This window comes from Diorhabda sublineata, chromosome 6 (genome assembly GCF_026230105.1).
Source record: "Diorhabda sublineata isolate icDioSubl1.1 chromosome 6, icDioSubl1.1, whole genome shotgun sequence".
In the NCBI taxonomy this organism is placed as follows: domain Eukaryota; kingdom Metazoa; phylum Arthropoda; class Insecta; order Coleoptera; family Chrysomelidae; genus Diorhabda; species Diorhabda sublineata.
The window spans coordinates 8287535-8297035 of record NC_079479.1 but is presented as its reverse complement, the minus strand read 5'-3'; positions in this window follow the sequence as shown (position 1 = coordinate 8297035).

Below are 9501 nucleotides of genomic sequence, written 5' to 3'. Positions count from 1 at the left end.
CGAACTGAAAAATCTTTACCTAGGAATAATTTTGAAGGTTTTCTACAATTATGGTGCAATGGCTATTCCTCATAAACATAAAAATCATTTTAACAGCTTTCTTAAACAATTATTGATCATTCGAAGGTAGTAAACGGATGGGGAAATAGTTAATACCAGTATTGCTATTTCTGCATCACATAAATTTTCAGAATTAATAAAAAATGAATATGCAGATGTTTTCAATTCATTGGAATAGTATTTACGATGTTGCACTAAACAATATTTAAGTTAAGCAAAATGGGTACACCAGGTTTAGAATGAGTAACGGCACATTTGGATATTGATGCGGATAAATTGGAAGAGTGTATGAATTATGTGAATAAAATAATTGAAAAAGATTATGAATCGCTATCTTTCCATTCACGTGAATGTTCACAGTGTTTTCCCTGCAAATTTGAGAAGTAATATAGAAGTGAATTATTTTTATCCTATTTCTCTATTATATTTTCATCTGTTTTTATGAAGAGGATTTTTATTCTAAAGTTGATTTCCTATTTGTAAATTATAAATTCTGATTGATACTCTGTTTTTGAATACATAACAAAAATTTTAACCATTTATTTCCAAAATTATTAAAAAAGAATTCTGGAGATTTTGCACTAAATTAATATGTGACTGTTTCAATCTTTTCTGTATCTAATCAGAAAAAAAGTATATAATCAAAATATATTTTTATACAGCACAAAATTTTCCGAATCCAATAACAAATGTCAACAATGGAGTTCCCAGTGACGAATTCAAGCCTGTTAACGAAAATCATGATCCTGTTACAGATCCTTACAAAAATCGCTTTCAGCATGGTTAGTAACAATTTACCTTCACTGTTTCTTGTATACTCGACCATTGTACCTTTCATTAATAAGAATTATAAACTATGTTGTTTCTGTTAAGCTAGTAACTTCTTATATGTTTTAGGTTATTACAGAAATTATGAGCAATCATTAAATGGGGATAGTTACAAAAAAGAAAATATTAACGAAGAAAGGTCACTCAACCCTCAAAGTGCAAATGTTCAACAAAAAGTTCACGTGAATAGAATACGTTTTCCATCCTAAATATTTCTCCTGTGAATACTTGAAAAATATACTATTAATTGTATTTCTTCCCATTTTCTATCCTAAGTTAAATCAATGTATCAGTGTAATAAAAAGTTCTTTCTCGCATGTGATTGTAAGTATTGGTGTGTGTAGTATTACGACATAGTTTTGGAAATTGAAATATATCGATTAATATTCTAAAAAATAATCAGATTACAATCTTTTAGGTATTCATGATGTGTAGACATAACTAACTCGAATATCACTTGACAATAATTGAGTTGTAATATTCAAGGTATTCGTTGATATACAAACATATCGTACTGTAGATATAACTAGTTCAAAAATAAACCATTGAAATTTAACAAGTGTTCGTTAATGAGAAGACATAACTTACTGTAAATAGAAATAATGAAATTACAATCATTCTTTGGTGAATAGAATCATAAAATGCCATAAATGTAAATTCTAAATGATATTTTACAAAAAGATTAGGTTCGTGAATAAGTAGAGGTAGGTAAATAAACATAACCGGCTTAAATACTATTTTACAAAATTATAAGTAGTAATCTTGCAGGCTGTTTTGTTGATGAGTAGCAATACGTGCTTTGTATATAACTAGCTTAAATTATAGTTTACAAAATAGCATAATTGCCATTATTCAGGTGTTAGTTAATGAGTAAGCATAAGGTGCTGTAGACATAATGGAATTACATTTTACAGAAAGATTGCAGTCTAGTGCAATGTTTTTGTGGATAAATAGACATATAAATGTAGCCATATAGATGTAGACATAACTCACATTGATGACCTTCTAGTCTATTTTTTTAATATTGAGAGGTCTGCCCTATGTAGACAGCATCACAATTAGTACAAGGTTCTTGATATATTATATTACTTCTTTTGTTTTTGGTGTTTTAGATTTCAATTTAGTGAAATATTTTGATAGTGTACCTATTATTTCCTTTATGACTTATACTAATATCATATTTATTGAAATAATTTGATAGTTGTTGGGAAAGTCCTTGTACATATGGTAAGAAAAAATGTTTTATGTTTTAATGTTTCGTATCTGTTCTGTTTTTTAATTGATTGTAGTGTCTGTTTGTCAAAAAAAGATCAGTGATAATAAGTTTGGCTGATAGATCTATCCAACTGCCAAATCCTGAATTTAGATGCTTAGCTATTCATTAGATGCTTAGCAATTCAAAACACCATATTCAAGAAAAGGATAAAGAGACACTACAGAAACGAAACATCAAAACATAAAACATTTTTCCTTGCCATATATAAAAGGCCTAAATAATTTAAGTGAAATTTATAGCTCTATTTTGTAAATTCTGATGAAACTACAAATAATTTGATTGATTAAGTACTGCTACATATTTAAGGTGTAAGGACTAAGGAAAAATTAATTTTTCTTTTTTGATTTTATTCTTATTTTAATATTTATGATATAGGTGATGTATTGATTAATATAAATGCGCAAATTTTCAGTTTCAGTATCATATTTTGATAAAGACTTAAAGAAAATTCGAAGCATCAAATTTTATCTTCCAAAAATTATTTAAAAAACTAATTTCAAAACAGGAGAGACCTTAAATCAAGACTTTATATATATATATATATATATATATATATATATATATATAAATTTGATTTGTTTATGTTTATGTTTATTGTTTATGTTTATGTTCTTGATTTTATGTCTCTTCTGTTTTGAAATTAGTTTTTTTAAAAGGACTTCGACTTTTCTTTAAGTCTTTATGAAAATATATATTTTCTGAATTAAACATAACGTGCTGTAGGCATCATAAGTGATATCTCACACTGACTTGAATACTATTTTACAAAATGATTGAGTTTGAATATTGAAACTGTTCGTAAGTGAGTAGACAACAGATATATAATGAATAGAAAATAATTATTTTAATTCAATATGAGTGAGAAATAAAACATCTTTATTAGATGTGGCCGGTTACCTCATGAAGTTTATATGTATAAATATATGCAGATTCGCTTCTAGTTTGAATATTATAAATTTAATCAAGCTAAATAGCTCTGCGGCGATCGAAGCTGTAGAAGAATGGAGTGCGTTATATGGTTTTTCGCGCGCAAGAAACACTGAATCCATCAATGCATCATACTTGATATTGACACTTGACTGTATATCTTTGTTTGTATTATACGAGTTTATTTACAAAATGCAGAAGGAATTGATGGCCATTCAGTAATTTTTTTTTACAAACCATTGACATTGAAGCTGTGGCAGCATACATAATATTATTTTCATGGAACATAACCTACCATTCGCCTCTATTGACAGACGTAAAAAGGCCGTGCGTGGCCAAGAACTAAAACTTTCGATTTCTTCTGGATCCTAAATATTTATGAGGTAGACTAGACGAGATTCCAAAAGGCATGTTGCGGACGTGTGTGGAACTGTAGAAAACCAGTTTGTGAAAAACTTATTCAGCATGCAACCCTGCTTCGATAGCTGTGATAAGTCCGTATAAGCAAATAACATCTATCAAAATAAAATATTTTATCAAATATGTTTATTATTTCATTTTTGTGCGAGATTATAAATAATAGGTGTAGGGAATACGTCCACAACCCGTAATTTCTACTTGCTTCCGCTACAGACTATCAGATGGTATAGCAAGAGTGTTAACCGACACCATTTGTGGCAGTTTGATCCTAATCTGAATTTACTTTGAGACAAGAAGTCGTGGGAGATGGTCTAGGCTCATTTTCTATACGTGTATTTAATCAACGTTAACTTTTGCCATGTTACCAAATAGAGTGAACTGTTTCCATGACGGTAAGTACAGCTTCTTAACGTGTGTTCCCTTGTGATTATTTTAGTGTATTTTTTCATAAGATTACTTAAAAATTAGTTTATATTTTAAATGAAATATCACTATACTACATAGTTGTTACCAAAAAATCAATGAATCTCTCTTATCTTCTGAAGACCATCTGCAAACAATGGTCGAGAATAAAGTTCATGAGCTGCAAGGTGTAATAAAAAACTGTGATTCTACCCCTGCCAATATAAGCGGAACTTCTTACTCAGTGGTCTCGAAGAATTCTGGCTCAAATGTTATTATAATCAAACCCAAAGATTCCCTCCGTCCTTGAATCTGAGCTTTCGTAATATTCGGGTCAGATCGTAAAATTGAATCAACCAATACCAAAAGTGGTGATGGAGTTTTGTTTGCATTGAGAAAGCACTACAATGCCAACTCTTTCGACCTGTCGGATATAACTAACGTGCTTCCTATGGTTGATGTTATTTTGCCCCAAATTTGAGCTCAAATGTATATGAAACATTCTATAATTCTCTCACAAACTGTGTTCACGCGTTGAATGATGATGATCTGGTTATTATTGACGATTTTAATATTCCCCAGCACTGTAGGATTCATGCTCTCAACTAAAGATGATAGGTTTGTGACTTCGTTAAACAACTTCACCAAATTTTTTAATACGAGTATTACACAATTAAAAACAAAGTTATTAACTTTCAGTGAGCAGATGCATTGATTCGTTAACTCATTAAGATAGATTTTACCCCTCCCTTGAAATCATTATCGGGCTAAAAATGCAAATGAGTCATTTCCATAACCAATGAATCCGAGATACAGCTTTCGAAAAGCTAATTTCCTCCAATTCTACAGCAATCTGCTCAATATCAACTGGAATCAATTATTGGTTCAAAAGAACGTTGACAGAGCTTGCGAATATTTTTACAGTCAAATTCAAGAAGCGGTCTCTGCTAGCGTTCCCAAAACAATTCCCAGATCTTTCAAAAAATTCCCTTTATAGTTTAAAACATTTTTCGTAACCGTAAGGTGAAACATCGTTTTGTACAAAAATTTAAAAGTATCAATAATAATAAAAAATTTAGTAATCTGCCAGCCAAAATGCAGATAGATATAAGTCGAAGTCATTATAACTACATGAGAAATGTAGAGCAATAGCTAACAATTGATCCTAAGAAGTTTTTAAATACCAATAGGAAAACCTACTAATATACCTAATAGCATGTTCTATAAAAACGAACCAATCTTAATCAGGATATATAACCTCATCTGTACCTTATTTTGATTAACGTGATCAAATATAAATTGTTTGCCTTTTACTACAACCCACTGTTTATTCTACTTTCCAGTTAATACAACTAATGTTCTCAAATTTTCTCCATTATATCGAATGAATCAATTTCACTGTCGAATGCAAGCACTATTTACAACAGACACAACAAATAAAATTTTTCCATTCTATAACTTTCTCATTAGTCGTATTTGGCAGAGTTATCATGGAATTTTAGTTCTAGAATTATATTTACTTTTTTGTATTTTTATCTTTATATTATTTACACTCCATCTAAATGTACCATTGTTTACTTGTATTTTACAACTTTAATTGTTCAATTGTTAACTTTTATGTATGTATTTCCCACTTTTTGATTGGCACTTGCGATGCAGGGTAATGTAAATAAAATAAAATAAATGAATAAATAAAATGGATAAAATAAATATAATAAGTAAATTGAATAAAATAAATAAAATAATAAAATATGCCTACGACTAAATAGAAGTAATATGCGCACATACAATGATTCATCTTAACATTTTACATTTCACAGCTTTAGTCATTCAAAATGGAGCGTCAAAAAACTTCGACTCGAAAAGATTAACATATCTAGAAGAACTAAATCGTTACATGAGTAAAAAATACAGATAAAAAGCAGCTCGGAAATGAAGCCGAATTGGTGTCCCGAATCATCCGACTATCTAAATGAGGTTATCCTTTTACCAAACGGATTCTACGAAAATGTGTTTTTAACTACAATGAGATGTTAGAAACACCTCATAAGAAGCAAGTGAAAAAAGAAATAGAAAAAAAGCCCTCAATAGCAAAGTATTGGTGGTTAAAAAATACGTTTTCAACAAAGACAAAATTAGAAGAGCAACAAAATACAGAAGCTGAAAAGAACCGTCATTGAAAAAATTTAGTACAGGCATTGTAGAAAGAATAGGATTCTATTATTTATACAATGGTACAGGACAAACAAACGCATGAGAACAAAGACTCTTGGTACTGTAAACTTTTTGTAGAAGGTGAACCAAAAGATATGAGACTGAGTTTGTTTGCCCAAACTGTGCGTAATAAATTGTTTTAAAGACTGGAGAAACGTTTTTTTTTTTGTTAATAAAAATAAAAAATGAAGAATACTTACTCCTGATTGCTTATCGATGAACTTAATAACAATACACTATTGGCATATTACCAACTCATTATGGCAAAATGCTCAGCTGTTAAAAAAATATATAAAATAAAATAGAAAGAAAAAAATAAAAAGTCGATTATTTCTGCGTTTTATGGAAGGATCTTCTTAATGTGAGCAAATTCTCTATACCTACCTTCATTGTCATATAAAACGCCAAGAGGTACTCAGCTAACTTGTCACTCTATTGTAAATTAAAAATATGATTTAGAACAGGGGTGCTCAAACGGTTGATCGCGATCGACCAGTCGATCGCGAGTGCTTTTTGAGTAGATCTCGAGACGAAAAAAATTTTTTGACGGGAACATTCGAGACTTTCTTTCACGCCGATATAAATGTTGCGCCTGCATGAATTGGAGTCATTCTGAATTGTAACTTGAAAGCGATACTACGTCGATACAAAGTTTATTATTAAATAGTGGAAAATGAGTGCAGTGAAGAAATCTAAAACGTATCATTTTAATAAGGATTGGGAGGAAGAATTTTTCTTTTGTATGGTGAAGGATAAGTGCATTTGTGTTATTTGTCGTGCGTCAGTTGCAATACCTAAGCGTGGTAACTTAGAGAGGCATCATAAAACGGTTCATAAAAACTATCAAAAGGATTTTCCGCCACAGAGTGAATTAAGAAAACGAAAAGTAAATGATTTTATATCTTGTTTGAAAAAAGAACAAACCATGTTCACAAGACCAACCAAACAATCAAAAGCTGCTACAATCGCGTCATTTAAAATATCTCATATATTGGCGAAACACAAGAAACCATTCGAAGATGGATCGGTGGTGAAGGAAGCATTTATTGAAGCGGGTGAGACTTTATTTGGAGATTTTAAAAATAAAACAGAAGTCATGTCTGCTATTAGAAAACTTCAGTTATCTCGTCCGACTGTCACAAGGCGTATTGAAGTCATGAGTCAGGACATCGCAGATAAACGAAAACATGATATCATGGAATGTACATACTTTTCTTTACAGTTCGACGAATCCACCGATATGACAGACACTGCCCAGCTGTGTATTTTTATTCGGATGGTATTCAATGACATGTCGGCTAAGGAAGAATTTTTGACAATCATTCCTCTGAAGGGGAAGACCCGTGGCGAAGATATATATGAAGTTTTCTTTAATTTTGTAAAAAACTACGAGCTACCAATATATAAATTAATGCGCATTACAACCGATGGAGCACCAGCAATGACTGGAAACAAAAACGGTTTTGTGGCATTGTGTCGAGCAAATGAAGAATTCCCTTCATTTTTTTCATTCCATTGCATTATACATCAACAAGTTTTGTGTTCCAAAGGTTTAAACACGGAGGAAATTATGGGCATTGCAACAAAAATTGTGAATTCCATCCGTGCACATAGCTTGCAACGGCGGCTCTTTCAGTTGCAGTTGGAAGATAGGGAGTCAGTTGAACACACTGATTTAGTTCTTCACACAGACGTCAGGTGGTTGAGCCGCGGAAAGTTCCTACAAAGGTTTCAAGAATTATTGCCCGAAATAACAGCTTTTCTAGACGAAAGCGGTGATGACACTCAGATTTTGAAAAACGAAAATGGCTGACTGATTTGGCATTTTTGACTGACATCACAATGCACTTAAACATCGTTAACTTGGAGCTTCAAGGTAAAGGAAAAACTATTATTGAGATGATTAGCGCAGTAAACGCATTCAAAAGTAAATTGCAACTTATGATAGATCAACTGAAAAGAAAGGATGTGAAACATTTTCCGTCTTTGAAAGCAAGGATCAGTTTAATTATGATACGTATGAGGCTGAATTATCAAATATTTTGGGACAATTCGAAATGCGTTTTTATGATTGCAGTAAATTGAAAAATATAGCATCATTTATGAATTATCCTTTTTCATGTAAAAACATTGAGGAATTAGCTACTGAAATAGCAAGTCAGTTTAATATGAACTCATGTTCTGTTGAAAATGAGTTGGTGCAGATTATATCAGATATACATCTCAAAGCTACAGCATCTGATACAAATTTCTGGTGTTTTATATCTGAAAATAAATATCCGAATCTAAGGCAAATCACCCTTCAACTGACGGCATTGTTTGTGTCAACTTACTTGTACGAGTCTGCATTTTCTGAAATGAAGATAATTAAGTCAAAATATCGCAATCGACTAACTGACGATCATATGTCATCATGCTTGCGATTAGCACTCAGTGGTTACGTACCATCTTATGAAAAGTATGCTGAGGTCATGCAGTGCCACGCTTCAACATCCAAAGCCACTCTTTAGTTGGGTTTAACACCATATGTAACTCTTTTGTTTTGTAACAACCAATAAACTCGCAATTTTGAATAACTATAGGTTTTTTCATTGATATTGTAGAGAAGAACCTAACTAAACCTAACCCAAACCTTGACTAAAATAATGTACTTATATTTTGCAAAAAGCTAATACCTATATATGCTACGGTACACCCTACCTAGGTAGGTAGGGTGTATCGTGTATGTACGACAACCCTGCATCACACATACTTGCAGCCTCTCAGAGTCGATCGTAAGTAGTCTAAAAATATTGAGGTAGATCGCCAGCAGCTCAAGTTTGAGCACCCCTGATTTAGAACATTAAAAAGTATATAATTGATAGATAAATAGTTAACAACTCTTATGAAATCACAGTTACCTACAGATTGCAAAACATATTTTTCCTCAAATTTAACAATTCTAAAGGTACCCAGGTACCTCATTTAACCTCATAAGGGTTAAATGTCGTTTTCGTGATTTTGATTGTCATAAAAAATGGGAAATATTAATCTTATTATCATTTACACGACTGATCCGATAATTATTGGAAATTCACAATAGTAGGTATATTGTGTATTAAGTATTGGAAGAAATACATGTCCGCATTTGTGAAATTTCACACAATTAATTGTAGATTAAAAAATTCAAAACTAGAATTGTCAACATAAATTTTCATGTCACGCTTTACAATCATTAAAAAGATCGAACGAAAACTAAAATAGCAGTGGCTCTTTGAATATAATATGCAGAGATTCAATGAAGAGATCCTCTCCATCAAGTTCGTATTCGCTGAACAACGGTCTTATTTTTTCCAATTACTGAGGTTTTACAGGAAGGAGAGATTTTTTTATAA